The sequence below is a fragment of the Rhinatrema bivittatum genome, chromosome 6 (assembly GCF_901001135.1).
Source record: "Rhinatrema bivittatum chromosome 6, aRhiBiv1.1, whole genome shotgun sequence".
Taxonomy (NCBI): domain Eukaryota; kingdom Metazoa; phylum Chordata; class Amphibia; order Gymnophiona; family Rhinatrematidae; genus Rhinatrema; species Rhinatrema bivittatum.
The window spans coordinates 326,923,492-326,941,682 of NC_042620.1; the positions used below are offsets into that span (position 1 = coordinate 326,923,492).

An 18,191-nucleotide genomic window follows, 5' to 3' on the forward strand; every position below is an offset into this window, starting at 1 on the left:
GGAGGTGTATTGTTGTTTTAGGGCCTGGTGTAATGTTTGCAGCGTTTCCTTTTCCTAGGTAGGGTTGATACTGATGGAGTGCTGGTAATTGGTGCTGTTTTGGGAGTTTACTATATTGTAATTATAATTCAGTTTACTCCTGGCTTTCTGCAGGTCAAGCCCACATCCGATGTGTGTTACAATAATCTAAGTCCATATGGGTTCCAAGTGTCCTGTTTGGTGGAGGTTTCTGCTTGGCACTCTAGGAGTGCATGTAAATGTAAATGCATGTTGTAAGTGATATTTTTATCTTTTCCATGTAAAATAATTTTTTTACTGTGTGTGGGAAGTTCAGGGGGTGATGGTGGGGGGATGCCAGGCTATAAGTTTCGCCTAGGGTGCCTATTACCCTTGCACCGGGCCTGGGGTCCTTGGCTTGTGGCTCCTTTGCATTAAATTGACAGATGCTAATGAGATGACTTTAATTTGGTATAGACTGTCATCTAACTGCCAGCAATGCTTTGCTCAAGCCAGTAAAGGTTACCGGAGGGGCCAATGCATGCAGAATAAATTGCTCTGGGATGGAGCAGCTTCTGGAATTGTTTGTGCAGATAAAGCATATTTATAAGTACAGCAGCCACTTAAAGGGACACCGCCAGAATGTAGCACAATGGCCGGGCTTGGTGGTTGACTCGTGCTGGCAGATGAAAGAAGATTGGTTCATCCCATGAAACCCTACAGACCTGGAAAAAGTCCTGTAATGCTTTCTTGCCTACCCTTTAGAGCAATCGGGTTGGGGTTTTTTTTTTCCTTTGGGCTATTTAAAGTTTGTTTTGGACTGGTGTTCCTTTTTTATTTGCTTACACAATTATTTTAAAAAAATTAACATTTTGAGTTGAATGATAAGACCGGGTGGCCCGTGCCTTGCTGGGCACAGCACCTCGTTTTTTTTTAAATATATTTTTTGATAATTGTTTCTTTGGAATATTGTTTGAATTTGTTATGGTGGATTGCAAAACCTTTCTAGTATAACATTTAGTTCTCTTTTTTTTTTGTGTGCCTTGTTTGCTTCAAATGTATGTCTTGGGCAAAATGCAGGATGCTTCAAGAGCTGTGCATGTGTAACGTTTTGCACATCACGTCTGGAGCTCTCCAGTGATAGTAGCATGCCTGTTTTACAGACTCAGACGATGACGGTCCCGCCGCAGTGACCCCCGACAGTTTCAGCAGGATATTGGCTTCTGCAGCCCTATAGCACCAGGCCTTCCCTGGTGGCCTCTGTCCAGATAGCAGCCAGGCCTGACCTTCTCAGATCCAACAGCTCAGGATCTTTCTAGTTGGGTGAGGGAGGGGGCATTATTTACATCAGAAGGACTGTGGGCATAGTTTTGATTGAGCAAACAGGTGAAATGTAAGCCTTGAGCAAAAACTAGGGGGCCAATTTTCAAACAGTTTAGGCTCCTAACTTTTGGAGTTAGGCCCCAGTACTGACTTCTGATCAGCATAGATCCCCCTTGGTGTAATACTCGTTGCAAGTGAATGAAGGGTGACGTCCACCGGAGCCCCCTCCAGAACACGACTGGATACGTCACGAGCTGCAAGAGTACGAGCTTCCCCCCACGCGCTTTTGTTTTTATTCAGTGTACGCTTAGGTCACTTCACACCGTTTCATCGGTAGCTCAGGTACAGAAGGATCTTCACTGACCCCAGAGGGCTCACAAGCTAAGGGTCTGATTTACTATTTATTTTATTTATTTAGGTTTTTGCATACCCGGACTCGCTGCCTACACCATCATGAGTTACCATCTACTTTCTCTCAGAGCTGTTCCCTGGAACCAGCAACTCCCTCCTCGAGGGCCTGCCTTTATTCCAGCTTCTGTGTTACCTTCCAGAAGAAACCGCTGTGTGAGTAATCAACCAACGAGGCTCAATACCAGAACTCTGTGTATGTTCCACTGTACTCACTATCTCAGTTTCTCTCCACTACAGCACAGCTATTGAGGGATCGCTGTTCCAGTATCCTGAGGAACCCTAAGCCCAGCCGGGCTTCATCTCTACTCACTACTGCCACCTATGGTGGCTTCTCAACTCTGTTTAATAAAAGATAATTCTTGTTGTGTGTCCTAAAGCTGAGCCTGACCTGTGGCCCCTCACAGGACTCCCCCCCCCCCCCCCCCGTGGGTGTGGATATCTGCCACAGTGTCCATGGGTCCACCCAAAACCTTACAAACAATAACAGTACCTGAAGACTGGAGGGTGACCAATGTAACCCCAATATTTAAAAAGGGCTCCAGGGGTGATCCGGATAACTATAGACCAATGAGCCTGACTTCAGTGCTGGGAAAAATAGTGGAAACTATTCTAACGATCAAAATCACAGAACATATAGAAAGACACAGTTTAATAGAACAAAGTCATCATGGATTTACCCAAGGGAAGTCTTGCCTAACACATCTGCTTCATTTTTTTGAAGGGGTTAATAAACATTTGGATAAAGGTGAACCGGTAGATGTAGTGTATTTGGATTTTCAGAAGGCATTTGACAAAGTTCCTCATGAGAGGCTTCTAAGAAAAGTAAAAAGTCATGGGATAGGAGGCGATGTCCTTTCGTGGATTGCAAACTGGTTAAAAGACCAGAGTAAGATTAAATGGTAAATTTTCTCAGTGGAAAACAGTGGAATGCCTCAGGGATCTGTATTTGGACTGGAAAGGAATATGACGAGTGAGGATATCAAATTTGCGGATGATAAAAAATTATTCAGAGTAGTTTAATCACAAGCGGATTGTGGTACATTACATTACATGTCATAATGCCTCTGTATTGCTCCATGGTGAGACCACACCTTGAATACTGTGTACAATTCTGGTCGCCGCATCTCAAAAAAGATAGAGTTGCGATGGAGAACGTATAGAGAAGGGCAACCAAAATGATAAAGGGAATGGACAGCTCCCCTATGAGGAAAGGCTGAAGAGTGTTATGCTCAGGCTTGTGAACCCTTGGGCCGATGAAGCAGAACTCTGCAGCATACAAATCAGTTCTCCACAGCTACAGACTTCTCCACCCAAAAACACAAACGAGATTATTACGCTAAAAAAATCCATGACTACAGATTCAACCCCAAAACACTCTTTTCCTACGTCTCTGGCCTCACGACTCCTATCCCTCCCACTACACCTGAATTCGATGACTCCGCCAAATGCGAGGAACTAGCCAAGTTCTTCTTCAACAAAATTGCAACGCTCCTAAAGAGATTCCCCCCTTCTTCAAACAGTCTCACACCTACCCTGACCATTCCCTCTTCCCCCTCCCAACCCTTAATGCCTACTCTTAACTTCACCCCCACCATAGAAACCCAACCCTCAATGCCCACCCTTGACTTCACCTCCACCATAGAAATCCAAACCATTTTCAAAAAACTCAAACCCTCTTACCACCCTGAAGACCTTATACCCTCCAAAGCACTTCTAACCATACCCAATACAATAGCTAAAGCCGTAGCAGATATTATCAACTGCTCGATTGCACATTGAGTGCATCTGGAACAGATCAAACACGCAGTGGTCAAACCCCTCCTTAAGAAACCTTCGCTCGACCCCAAAGACCCTGCTAACTTCCGCCCAATATCCAACCTCCCCTTCATTGCCAAGCTTTTGGAAAGAGTGGTTAACTTCCAACTCATGAACTATTTTATTTATTTTATTTATTTAAACATTTTTATATACCGGCATTAGTTGTGGACATCATGCCGGTTTACATCAAAACTGGTAAAGTATGGAAATTACATTTTAACAGGGAATTAGAAACTGGGAGGAGGGTAAATAATTAAATAGGATAGACGAGAAATAACAGTAACATTAACTATCTAGAAGACCACCAGATCCTTCACCCAGCACAATTTGGTTTTAGGAAACACTTCAACACTGAATCCCTTCTGCTCTCCCTTTCCGACCACCTCCTCAGAGGCATGGGTCAAGGCCATAGCTACCTCCTTGCCCTCCTCGACATTTCATCAGCTTTCGACACCATCAGCCACCACCATCTAATAACTCGACTGGAACTCATTGGCATCTCAGACCTAGCCCTTTCCTGGTTTAAATCCTTCCTCTCAAACAGAAAGTTCTCAGTCAAAATCGGGAACTCCACATCCACACCACAACCCCTCCAACAGGGAGTCCCCCCAAGGCTCATCTCTCTCATCCACCCTTTTCAATATTTACATCACCCCTCTCTGCCAACTCCTCTCTGATCTCCATCTCAAGTTTTACCTCTACGCTGATGATGTTCAGATCATCATCCCCATCCAGAACTCCATCTCTGACGCACTAGAACATTGGGAGAAATGCCTTACAGCCATCAACTCCCTGCGCACCAACCTACACCTCGCCCTCAACACGAACAAAACGGAACTTCTACTCATCTCACCTCATGCTGCCCCTGCACCTCCGCCATTGGGTAACTCCAAACTCCACCTCCTCTCAACACAACCAGCTGTGAGAGACCTTGGAGTTCTCCTTGACCACCAACTAAGCATGAAGAACTACATAAACTCCATTCTCAAAGCTTGTTTTTTCAAACTCAACGTACTTAAAAAAACTCAGACCCCTTCTTCACACCCAAGACTTTCGTACAGTCATACAGGCCACCATATCATCCAAATTAGACTACTGTAATGCTCTTCTTCTAGGACTCCCTTACTCTTCCATCAAACCTCTACAAATGTTACAACATGCCACAGCGAGACTCATTGCATACTCTCGTAAATATGACCACATCACCCCTATACTCAGAGACCTACACTGGCTCCCCATAGCCTCTCGTATTATCTACAAAACACTCACCATAATGCATAAAGCAATTTACACCCACAACTCCAACTGGCTAGACCTACCCTTCACAACCACCCAGTCCAATCGACCGACTAGAACGACCAATAAAGGCACCTTAGTTGTGCCCTCCCTTAAAGCAGCCCATCTCACCTCTACACGTGACCGTGCTCTTTCCATAGCAGGTCCCACTCACTGGAACACACTGCCGCCTGACCTACGCCTTGAACCATGTATGAACAACTTCAAAAAGAAATTGAAAACATGGTTGTTCAAACATGCCTACCCAGAATAAAAACTCACACCTCCTCCAATAAAAAATAGACCACATTGCGTCTGTTCCATCTTCCTCATACTGAGGAACCATATGTTGTTATCCTCTCTCCTCGTTCACACCGAGGAACCATGTTAATGTTAATGTTACTGTTATTTCTCGTCTATCCTATTTAAGGGGTTGTAATCAAGTGGATTAGGAAAGATTTGAACCACTTGATTACAACTCCCTTAGGCATCAAGGGAGTTGTAATCAAGTGGTTCAAATCTTTCCTCGACAATAGATTCTTCAAGGTTAGGATAAACAACAAGGAATCAAACCCCATCATTTCCAATTTCGGAGTTCCCCAGGGATCCTCACTCTCACCCACCCTCTTCAACATTTACCTTCTCCCACTCTGCCAACTACTTACCAATTTAAAACTAACGCACTACCTCTACGCGGACGATGTTCAAATACTTCTCCCAATCACGGAATCACTCCAAAAAACTTGGTCCCACGTCTGCAAGCCTTCCTATGTCTCCCCTTTAAACCGAAGTAACCTTTCTATGGATATTAACCACAAAACCAGCACTTCCCATGCTTTTCCTGTTTCCAAACCACATATGAGTGAAGCCGACGTAACAGGCCTAGATGCACCACTGGCTCCCCCTGCTTTTGCATGTGTGGAGTCCTAGAAGATTTTCGGGTGTCCGTTACATCGGGGTTCCCCCCTAAGGAAGCCGTTTTGGTGAAACAAGGGCCTTCTCGGGGCATTTGACATCATTCCCAAGAGGAACACCGTTTTTGTTACAGCCTTCAAGCTGATTTCTGAATAAATATAAATTGTTCATATTTCTCGCTGTGTGAGTTGTCTGTTTTGTATACTCTTGAGCAATGCTTTTTTGAGTTGACGTTTACAGCAAATTGACATTCCCTTGTGACATAGAAACACAATGTTTATATATATATATATATATAATTTCTGAGTTAAGCCATGCTGTAAGATGTTGTGATGTCTTTTTATTTTGGTATGTGAACAAGTAATATGGACACAACAGTGAATCAGTGTTCATAAAGAATCTGTATACAGGCGGGGAGGTACTTATAGTGGATTGTTTAACTCATGTATGTATATAGGGATACATGTTAGGCTGTTTGATGCGCTATACTCAACAATAATAAAGTGTTCTTTTATTTTAATTGTTTCAAATAATATACTAATAAAGATTTACTTTTTAACTGTTCCCATTTCACATACATAAGTGCCCTTTTTCCATTCCTTCGGAGTGTTTTTTTGTCTATGTATATATGGATATATAAGTATGTGTATATACACAAAAACGTTTACATTTTAAAATTATGGGGACAATTAGTTTTTCCCTTTGAACTGTGAACTTATAGGTGTTTTTAGGGTGGGCAAGATTCAAAGCACTTTTTATGCAGGTACATCAGTAATTAACCAGTGTTGTAAATGGCTTTCAGAAATTATCCTCCATATTTTTAATTCTATGTTCTTTCAGGATTGTTCTGGGAAGGATAGTGCTGGGGAAATCATAGGGGTAGATTTTAAAAGCCCTGCGCGCCGGCGGCCTATTTTGCATAGGCCGCCGGCGCGCGCAAAGCCCCGGGACGCGCGTAAGTCCCGGGGCTTTGCTTGGGGGGCATGTCGGGGTCGGCGCGGCATTCGTGGCATGTCCATAGGCGTGACGGCGGTCCGGGGGAGGGGCCAAGTGCTCCGGCACAGCGGCCTGGGCCAGGTCAGGGAGCCGGCGACACGCGCAACTTACGCCTGTCAGAGGCGTAACTCAACGAAATAAGGGGTAGATTTTTAAAAAACTGCGCCCGCGCAAACAAAAGTACGCCGGATTTTAAAAGATACATGTGTAGCCGCGCGTATCTTTTAAAATCTGGGGTCGGCGCGCGCAAGGCTGCGCAACATCGGCAGCCTGCGCGCGCCGAACCGCGCAGCCTGCCTCCGTTCCCTCCAAGGCTGCTCCGAAATCGGAGCGGCCTCGGAGGGAACTTTCCTTCCACCCCCCTACCTTTGTAGGCGTGCCATGTTCCGGTTTGGGTGCTGGTCCGGAGGCTGCGGCCCCGCCCCCCCCAGGAAATCTCCAGGACTTGCGCGCGTCCCGGGGCTTTGCGCGTGCCACACTATGCAACATAGGCTCGGCGTGCGCAGGGGGAGCTTGGGGCAGGTTTTCAGATTGAATGTCGATTTATAATAATAATAATATCTTACGCGTGTTACCCCTTTGAAAATCTGCTCCTAAGGTCAGAAGGGGGATTTAGTTAGGGCTGGGGGGTGGGTTAGATAGGGGAAGGGAGGGAAAGGTGGGGGGGGACAAAAAAAAAAAGTTCCCTCTGAGGCCGCTCTGATTTCGGAGCGGCCTTGGAGGGAATGGAGGCAGGCTGCGCGGCTCGGCGCACGCAGGCTGGTGATTTTGCGCAGCCTTGCACGCGCCAACCCCGGATTTGAAAAGCTATGCGCGTATCTGTTAAAATCCAGTGTACTTTTGTTTGCGCCAGTTGCGCGTACGTTTTAAAAATCTGCCCCATAGTGCGGTGCATCAAATTTAAGATTTTTTTCTGACTCCTCAAAAGAGCCCATGGGCTCGCACCCCCCACTTTTAATGGAGCCTTAAATTTGTAGGAACCTGCACGCAGCCTTCGCCCGGGGCTCGGAGTTTATTATGCGTACCGTCATTTAAACTAATAAGACGTGACGCATTAGGAGAGCGATTCTTCTACGTGTGGGGGACCCACCATATGGAATGGGCCTTCCGAACATCATTAAGGCTGAATCTTCTCTCTTGAAGTTTAGAAGATTGTTAAAACCTCATCGTTTACCAGCAGGTTTTTAGCAATCTGATTTGATGAGTTTGGGCCGACTTCCGATGGCTTTGTGCACCTTAGTACTTTGAATCCTGCTGGGAATATCTCGTGTAGTGAAGCCGGCGGAGAATAAATGTAGGGGTGGGTCATTGTTTCTTGTTTTCTGTTTGAATAGCTGTTTATGTTGTCAGAAACAACCTCAGATTGTCAATATGGCAATTATGCATGCTTGTATGAGCACCAGCAACTGATACGGCCCTTTTACTGGATAGTGAAGGGATGGCGATTTATGGAAATGGGGACTTCGCTTCTTTTCTGAACAGCATCTGGGCAGTTTTATTAGAGTAGGGGGAATTTTTATAATTTTTTATATATTTTTTTTAATTCGTTTTATGGTTTTTCAGTGAATTTTAAGTTTGTATCTTATTTTATTTTGTTATTTTGCTTACCTTTTATGAATATTTTATTATAAACCACCTAGAAATGGAGATTTACAGTATAGAAGTTTTTTAAAAATAAAATAATTATCAGTATCTCGGGGTGGGGGAGAGGGGGGGCTAAGGGTCTGAAAGTTAATAGGGAGCAGGGGGGGGGAGCACAGAGGCTGAAGGTTCATCTAGGGTTGCCTATAATACTGGTAGGATGGAACAGGAAAATAGGGAAGGGTTATTTACCCTTTCAGAGACACTCAAGGAAACTAACAAGTAGCAGATGTAAAACAAATTGGAGAAAGCACTTTTTTCACTCGATGCACAATCAGTCTGTGGAATTTGTTGCCAGAAGATGTGGTCAGGCCGTCTAACACAGCGGGGGTTTCCGGAGGGAAAAAGTCATGAACAACTCTAGCCAGGCAGAGCGGGGAAAGCCACCACTTACTCTTAGGAATGAGCAACAACAGAAACTCAGACCCATGAGGGCAGAGAGAGACCGTAGGGTCCATCCAGTCTGCCCCTACGTCCAATTAATTTAGCATTATAATTCCTATCCCCTCCTTCCCTAGGGAACCCCTGCACCTATCCCATGCTTTCTTGAATTCAGATTCTGGCTTTGTCTCCACCGGTTACGTTGGGAGGCTGTTCCACAGATTACTCCCGAGTCTACCCCCCCTTTCACCCTCATCCCATGACCCCCCATGACCCATCCACCATCGCCACAGGATGCTGGGCTGGTTGGCTCTTAGGCCTGACTTAATCTGGCGCCTCCAATAGACTCATAGTCTCAAAGAAAAGCACGAAATGAAATGAAATTTTCCTTCCAGTCTCTCCCCACTCAGAAATCAGGCACCAATGCTGCAGCTACTTTTATTTACAGCGCTGGCAAGAGGCAAAGGAAAACCACGCCTGTGACTGTGTTTCAATTATTTCTGCAAACCCCAGGGGTTAGGAAAATGCACAGGGCAGGCAGTGCGAGGATTGCCAAAAGAGAAACATTCTCTGATGTTTTGTGTAAATTCCCCAAAGACAGCCTCGCTAGAGATTTCCAATTCACCTTAAACTTACCTTGAAGCAAAACATTTTGTGTTTGTTACAGGGAAAATGTTTTTATGGAACTGCATCAGGTCAAACAAGGCGCGATTCTAGGTGGCTGTCACTAGGTGGCAGTACTGCCTAATGAAAGTCAGCTGAAGCCTTACTGCCGGGCTGTGCTCCTTCAGCTAAAACACGGGAGGGATCTTTCTGTCAGATTGGAGGTGGAAGGGCAGGGGTAGCCACCTCCGGCCCTCAAGAGCCACAAACAGGCCTGGTGTTCAGGATATCCACAATCCATGCATATTCCTTAGGGATATCATGAGGGACTTTGTCAAACGCCTTCTGAAAATCCAAATACACTACATCTACCGTTCACCTTTATCCACATGTTTATTAACTCCTTCAAAAAAGTGAAGCAGATTTGTGAGGCAAGACTTGCCCTGGGTAAAGCCATGCTGACTTTGTTCCATTAAACCATGTCTTTCTATATGTTCTGTGATTTTGATCTTTAGAATAGTTTCCACTATTTTTCCAGGCACTGGTCAGGTTCACTGGTCTGTAGTTTCCCGGATCGCCCCTGGAGCCGTTTTTAAATATTTGGGTTACATTGGCTACCTCCAGTCTTCAGGTACAATGGATGATTTTAATGATAGGTTACAAATTTTAACTAATAGATCTGAAATTTAATTTTTTAGTTCCTTCAGAACCCTGGGGTGAATTCCATCTGGTCCAGGTGATTTGTTATTCTTTAGTTTGTCAATCTGGCCTACTATATCTTCTAGGTTCACAGTGATTTGGTTCAGTTTCTTTGACTCATCACCCTTGAAAACCATCTCTGGAACCAGTATCTCCCCACCATCCTCATTAGTAAACACAGAGAATTCATTTAGTCTTTCTGCAATGGCCTTATCTTCCCTAAGAGCCCCTTTAACCCCTCGGTCATCTAATGGTCCAACTGACTCCCTCATGGGTTTCTTGCTTTGGATATATTTTAAAAAGTTTTTTTTATGAGTTTTTGCTTCTACAGCCAACTTCATTTCAAATTCTCTCTTCGCCTGTCTTATCAATGTTTTACACTTGACAATGCTTATGTTTTATCCTATTTTCTTCAGATGGATCCTTCTTCATAATTTTAAAGGATTTTTTTTTTTGGCTAAAATAGCCTCTTTTACCTCACCTTTTAACCATGACGGTAATCGTTTTGTCTTCCTTCCACCTTTCTTAATGTGTGGAATACATATGGACTGCGCCTCTAGGATTGTATTTTTAAACAATGCCCAAGCCTGTTGAACACTTTTAACCTTTGCAGCTGCACCTTTCAGTTTTTTCTAAATATTTTCCTCATTTTATCAAAGTTTCCCTTTTGAACATTTAGTGTTAAGAGCTGTAGATTTACATATTGCCCCTCTTCTAGTCATTAGTTTAAATCTGATCATGTTATGATCACCATTGCCAAGTGGCCCCACCACCATTACCTCTTTCACCAAATCCTGTGCTCCACTAAGAATTAAATCTAAAATAGCTCCCTCACTGGTTCCTCAACCAATTGCTCCATGAAGCAATTGTAAAGTGTATGGGGACCATCTTAAAGATCTAAAAATGTATTCCCTAGAGGAAAGATGAGATAGGAGAGAGATGATTAGGGTTGCCAGCTGGCTCCAGATTTTCAAGACACATTGATCCAGTTCTACTTTTACTCACCTGCATGCAGATACTTATAGTCTTGCTTTTTTTAGGGAATGCCATAGGAAAATCAGAACAGGACGATCAGCCTGTCCTGGAAATCTGGAGCCAGTTGACAACCCTAGATATGATAGAGACATTTAAATGCCTCTGAAGTTGTCCTCTTTCAATGGAAAGGAAGCTCTAGAGCAAGGGGTCACTGGATATGGGTGCATGGAGATAAACACAGAAAGGAAGTATTTCTATGCAGAAAGGATGGTGGATGCACCAGTTGAGATGGTGGAGAGAAGGGCAGTATTTGAATTCAGGAAAGCATAGGACAAGCTCAGGGGATCTCTAAAGGAGTGGTAGGGATTGTAGAGATGGACTGACTAGATAGGCCCCAAGGTCTTTTTCTGACATCATGTTCCTCTGCTGACCTGTATTAAGTGAGATAAATACAGAAACCCCTTGTAGGTATTTTAAAAATGAATACTGAGAGTAAATGGCCTCAAATAAGCATTCATCAAGGTGGGGGGAGAGCACTTTATTGACCCTGATTTGTCCAATGCTGCGTTCTGTGTTCAGGAACACTGAGTTAAAGGGCAGGACTATGGTTTCCCATAATAGAAGCAAAGAGTTGATATGCAGTGATTGGCTGCTGAGCCACCCACGTGGCCCTTTACGTTCCAGGGTGGGGCAGGATGAAAGTAACAGCCAGAATAATAAGACTATTGTTGGCGTTTAGCTCATTCTGGCAGGAGACCAACAACAGTAGAAAATTAAGTTCAACATCTGAGCTGAATTCCTATTTTGTAAATTCAAGGCCTCTTGTTCACAGTTAGCTTTGCCTTAAAACTAAAATTTCCTGGTCATAGCCTAGGCATTAAACATTTCCAGAAGGTTCACTTAACGTATTGGCTTAGAAATGAACTTCTCTCTTAGAGAAAGACAATGATTAATGACTGTGTTGGGGACAGCTGGAGAAAGGACCTATGTGCTCTCAGATACTCAGGTATAAATTCATCTCTGGATAAATTCCATCTTGCTCCAATTTATGACCTGCTGAGATCCCATTTTGTTCTAAGACCAGTATGGCAGAGTCTCCAAATTGTGATGACACTCTATAATGTACCAAGAAATCAGAAAAATGTCCTAGTAATTCATTAATTTAGATGTCACTTCTAACAGAAATATGTTAGAAGTGATATGTAATCTTTTTCAAATTTCATAATTTTATAGTATTTTTAAAATAAATATACATTGTAAGGTTGTTTTTTTTTTTTAATACCAGAAAGGAAAATCCTCAAAAACTTGGTGTTTAAATTGGTAAAAAAACCCCACATCAATTGAAAACATAAGAAGTGGCCATACTGGCTCAGACCAAGGGTCCATCAAGCCCAGCATCCTGTTTCCTACAGAGGCCAAACCAGGCCACAAGAACCTGGCAAGTACCCAAACACTAAGAAGATCCCATGCCACTGATGTAATTAATAGCAGTGGCTATTACCTAAGTCAACTTGATTAATAGCAGGTAATGGACTTCTCCTCCAAGAACTTATCCAATCCTTTTTTAAACCCAGCTATACTAACTGCACTAACCACATCCTCTGGCAACAAATTCCAGAGCTTAATTGTGCGTTGAGTGAAAAAGAATTTTCTCTGATTAGTCTTAAATGTGCTACTTGCTAACTTCATGGAGTGCCCCCTAGTCTTTCTATTATCCGAAAGAGTAAATAACAGAGTCACATCTACCCGTTCTAGACCTCTCATGATCTTAAACACCTCTATCATATCCCCCCCTCAGTCGTCTCTTCTCCAAGCTGACCAGCACTAACCTCTTCAGCCTTTCCTCATAGGGGAGCTGTTCCATTCCCTTTATCATTTTGGTTGCCCTTCTCTGTACCTTCTCCATCACTATATCTTTTTTGAGATGTGGCTACCAGAGGCATTATGACATTTTCTATTTTATTCACCATTCCCTTCCTAATACGTTGTTTGCTTTTTTGACTGCTGCAGCACACTGAGCCGACGATTTTAAAGTATTATCCACTATGACACCTAGATCTCTTTCTTGGGTTGTAGCTCCTAATATGGAACCCAACATCGTGTAACTACAGCAAGGGTTATTTTTCCCTATGTGCAACACCTTGCACTTGTGCACATTAAATTTCATCTGCCATTTGGTTGTCCAATTTTCCAGTCTCACAAATTGAACAATTTAAACCTAAATGTTCTACAGATTTTAATCTAAAAATCCATTTGTATTTTTCTGAAAATAAGAACATAAGACTTGCCATAGTGGGTTAGGGTCCATCAAGCCCAGTATCCTGTTTCCAACAGTGGCCAATCCAGGTCACAAGTACCTGGCAGAATCCCAAAATGTTGATAGATTCCAAGCTGCTTATTCTCAAGGGCAAGCAGTGGATTTTCCCCACCTTAGTAATAGTTTATGGACTTTTCTTCCAGGAACTTATCCATACCTTTTATCCATACCTTTTATAACTTCAGCTACACTAACAGTTTTTACCACATCTTTCAGCAATGAATTCCAGAATGTAATTATACATTGAGTAAAAACAAAGGGGTAGATTTTTTAAAAGTGCGCCCGCGCGTACTTTTGTTCGTGCACCAGGCGCAAACAAAAGTACGCCAGATTTTATAAAATCCGGGGTCGGCGCGCGCAAGGGGGTGCACACATTTGTGCAACCTGTGCGCGCCGAGCCCTGCGCGCGCTGCCCGTTCCCTTCAGAGCGGCCTCGGAGGGAAGTTTCCTTTGGCCTCCTCCCACCTTCCCCTCCCTTCCCCTACCTAACCCCCCCAGCCTTATCTACACCCCCCCTACCTTTGTCGAAAAAGTTATGCCTGCGCCAGCGGACTGCTGGCACGCCATCACCCGACCTGGGGGCTGTTCCAGAGGCCTCGGCTGCGCCCCTGGAACACCCCCGGGCCGGCACCACGCCCCCGACACCCCCCGGAACGCCCCGAACGTCGCGCCGCCCCCCGACACGCACCCTAGCAAAGCAACTGGTAATGTCGGCACAGACTGGGGATTCAAACCCCCAGATACTCCTGCTTTGTCTGCGGCACCTGTTACTGCCCTCGCGCCTTGTCCTGCCTGGATGGGAAGGCAGGTTTTTCCTGTGATTCCTCGGAGCAGGGAGAGAGGCGAGCCTTGCCAGAGGATGTGGTTAGTGCAGTTAGTGCAGCTGTGTTTAAAAAAGGATTGGATAAGTTCTTGGAGGAGAAGTCCATTAACGGCTATTAATCAATTATACTTAGGGAATAGCCACTGCTATTAATTGCATCAGTAGCATGGGATTTTCTTAGTGTTTGGGTACTTGCCAGGTTCTTGTGGCCTGGTTTGGCCACTGTTGGAAACAGGATGCTGGGCTTGATGGACCCTTGGTGTGACCCAGCATGGCAAGTTCTTATGTTCTTCCTACGGACAGGTGGAGAGGAAGGCAAGCTGTTTTCTCCTTCTCAGGACAAAAATGTAGAAAAGGCACACCTTCTGCAGATTCCTGAACATAAATGCCAGGCTGGGTGAGACCAAGGTCCATCAAAGCGCAGCATCCTGTCTCCCACCGTGGGCAGTCTGGGTCACAAGAGCCTGGCAGATCTCAAGAAGTAGACTCATTACTTGTTACTCACTGTCAGGGATAGCAATAGCTTTCTTTTCATTCCCCTTTCCAGACCATTTATTAACGTGCTGACCCCAGAGAAGAGATGCGCCTGCTCCCCTTTGAGAACTGGTGTGAAGTTTTCATGTAAATATTCCCTGCCTTGTTCTGAAAATCACCGTATCAGGGGCCAGTTTTGAAACTGCCCCTGTGGCTTTTCCCTATGGGTCCTGCATAGGGGTTTCCCTTTGATCGCTGGCCGCTTTTTCACCCCAAATGGATGCAGTGACAGGGAGCTTTCCTTCCCTCTCCCAACCTCCCTCCTCTCCATCTCCATCTCGTTTTGGGGATGGGTAAAAGAAGCTCACAGCACACGTAACCTTTTCAATGGGAACTTTTACAACTGCTCACCCCTGTCATAAGCTTTTGAAAATCACCCTCTCCAAGACCAAGCCCAACAGAACACCTTGGGCAGGCACCCGAAGAGACTATCACTAAGCCAATTGTATTCGTCACTTGGGTCTTTAGGTGCACATTTTGCATGGTCAGGTCGTGTTTGCTCACGGGATATTATTTAATGACTGTAGATCTAACTTACTTGCAATCCATCCTACTGACTGATATGCTGTTCACAAGACATAGAGCATGTCAAGGGAATATGTCACAAACTTGAGTTAGGCCAACAACTATTTTCCCTGAACCAAACTATGATGGAAGAACTTGGATTTTCTACTACAGCTTAAGAATGGAAAATGCAGACATTACAGAAAAGCAAGGTTATGAACTTTATTTGACAAAACTGTTTATCCCTGTCCTTGTCTGAGACAAAGAACTGGACATAGATTGGATATGGCGTATCTTGTAGCATTCCTAAGACCACGCGCTCATCTAGGCAAAGGTGAACTCTTAACTTCCCTGCTAATCAAAAGCTGAGCTTGGTCTTCCCCCATGTGCATGCACTATGCCTGATCCCTTACTATAAAGTAAGTAAAATCCAGGAACAAAGCAGCTGCCACCGATGATAGCCACTGGCCCCCGAGGGCTAGCACCAAAAGATGTTTGCACAAGGACGGTACCTTGACACTGGTGGTGGTGGCACGCATGCACCCAGTGACGCGGTGGTTTTACGACACGCATGCACATACATGCTCACTTTATAAAAGAGCCTTGGTGCAGTATGTGTGCACCTAATTTTGCAAGTAGGCCCCCCCATTAGCCACGCAAATCAATTTTCGGCCAAGTAAGTCAGGGGATTTTATAACCAGCGCATGTGCACACCAAGAGCAGTTTCATCAGTTTGTCCACCAGTTTGCCCAGTGTGGAGCTAGGTCTTCAAATCCCCCCTTGATTTAATAGCCTGCACTCTCCCCAGTTACCCCAGACCCCCTCAAGAATGTTTTGGGTTTTTTTTTGGTTTTTTTTTAAACTTACACCTCCTCCATAGCAGAAGTAAAGTTAGGCAGCCCTGGAGCCGGCTGCCCCGCCCAGGCGCGTAAGCATTCGCAGGCACGTCTCTCGGCTCCGCCCCAGCGTGGCCAGGCCCTGCCCAACCACGCCCCCTTTTTTTAAAATTCTGAGCGAGCGGGAGACAGGCGCGCGTGCAGGCTGCTTTCAAAATATGGTGGGCGTGTGAGCCCTACCTGCATGTGCATCTTCTGGTTCTGGCTTGCACCAGGTTTTTAAAATTCACCTTTAAGGCTGCTTCTTTGCTCCTGCTCCTGTGACCAACCTACATCCCTGCTTGTCGGGCCGATACAGCAAATCCTCAGGAGAGACGATCAAGTATTTAAATGAGGGCCCGCGGTACAGGGAGGCGCTAGGGACACTAGCACGTCCCTAGCGCCTCCTTTTTAACAGGAGCGGCGGCTGTCAGCGGGTTTGACAGCAGACGCTCAATTTTTACAGCGTCAGTTCTCGAGCCTGGTGACAGCTACGGGTTTGGAAAACGGACGCTGGCACAATTGAGCGTCCAACTTCCAAACCGCGGGCTGATTTACATTTTTTTTTTTATTTAAAATTTTTTTTTTATTTTTGGGACCTCTGACTTAATATCGCTATGATATTAAGTCGGAGGGTGCACAGAAAAGCAGTTTTTTCTGCTTTTCTGTGCACTTTCCCGGTGCTGGCAGAAATTAACGCCTACCTTTGGGTAGGCGCTAATTTCTGAAAGTAAAATGTGTGGCTTGGCTGCACATTTTACTTTGTGTATCGCACGGGAATAACTAATAGGGCCGTCAACATTCATTTGCATGCTGCGGGCGCTATTAGTTTCGGGGGGAGGGGGGTTGGATGCAGGTTTTTGACGCGCTATTACCCCTTACTGTATAAGGGGTAGAAATACCGCGTCAAACACGCAGGCTTACAGTGCGCTGTATCGGCCCATTTGTTTGAAGGCAGACGTTATCCAGCGATCCTTGCTGCAAGCATTGCTGCCACGGTTAAAGGCACTTTTCCAAGGGAGAGAGGGAGACTGCCCAAGCTGCAACCACCGATTGTTTATCAGTGTGAAGAAAATAGACATTAACTCATACCTATGTTGAAAAGTCAGTTCAGATAATTGTTCCTAAGTAATCTGGGGTTAGCTGGTGGGATTTGTGAATTTAACAGATCTGTGCAGACTTTCGATTAACGTTTGTGTCACTTTAGAAACTGCAGGAAAATCTCTAACTGTCCTGAATCTCTAAAGCAATTGCTAGATATTTGTGTGATACTTAATCAATTATGTATGATTAAAAATCTTTAATAAAGAAATTATTGAATTTAGACAAATCAAAATGGTTCTTTATTCTGAGGTTGATCCTAAATAAAAATTATGCACTAAATAATACATACGAAGCTGTAGATCTGCAAACAAGTCAATCAGGAACTGAATTTAAAGAATCACAGAAAATATTCCATACCCTTCCCTTCTTACCTACTCGTGAGATTTGTGGGCCTTGAGTCTTGTACAATGATGTGCCATGCTTCAGCTCGGTTCCCGTTTGCACTGTGGGATTCTTCTTCTAAAGATGACCTTTCATATTAAAGACATAGCACTTTGGAAACCCTTGCCTCGGATGGTCCTTGTGCATGTTACTAATTCTGTTCTCACCTTATCACAAAACCTCAGCGCATGGACGGTGCTTACCAGGAGTCAACGTCTCGCGAGCACAGGCTACCACGTTTGCAACTTTCTAACTAATCCGATCGGTGGCGTAGCCGGAACTGAATTGTGTGTGTGGGGGGGGGGGAGCAAGGTTACCATGGGTGGGCAGTAGACATGCAGACCTAGGTCCTACTAGTTGTACTCTTAATGATAAATAATGCCTTAGCATGCACCCTACAATGGATTTCTGAGCAGTCTGCAACAGCAATCATGCATGAGTGACATTTTAAAGTATTTTAATGCTATTACTTCAAGCACTTACCAGCATTAAAAATGCCTTATTCATATGTATTCATTTATTTGATATTTATTGCAGTTTATAAATACACAATATCTTGTAAAAAAGTAAACAAAGAACAGAAATATCAGATCCAATCATCTAATAAAACAAAAATCAA

General features: G+C 44.4%; 1 protein-coding gene across 1 annotated transcript in view; it reads right to left on the reverse strand.

The window, feature by feature from the left end:
- The window catches only part of CAPN6 (calpain 6), a 160,458-nt gene extending 142,759 nt beyond the window's left edge, over positions 1-17,699 (reverse strand). Inside the window, exon 1 of the mRNA XM_029607635.1 lies at positions 17,563-17,699. The gene's annotated coding sequence lies outside the window, so the exon portion shown is untranslated. The remainder of the gene's footprint in view (positions 1-17,562) is intronic.
- Positions 17,700-18,191: the final 492 nt, after the last annotated feature.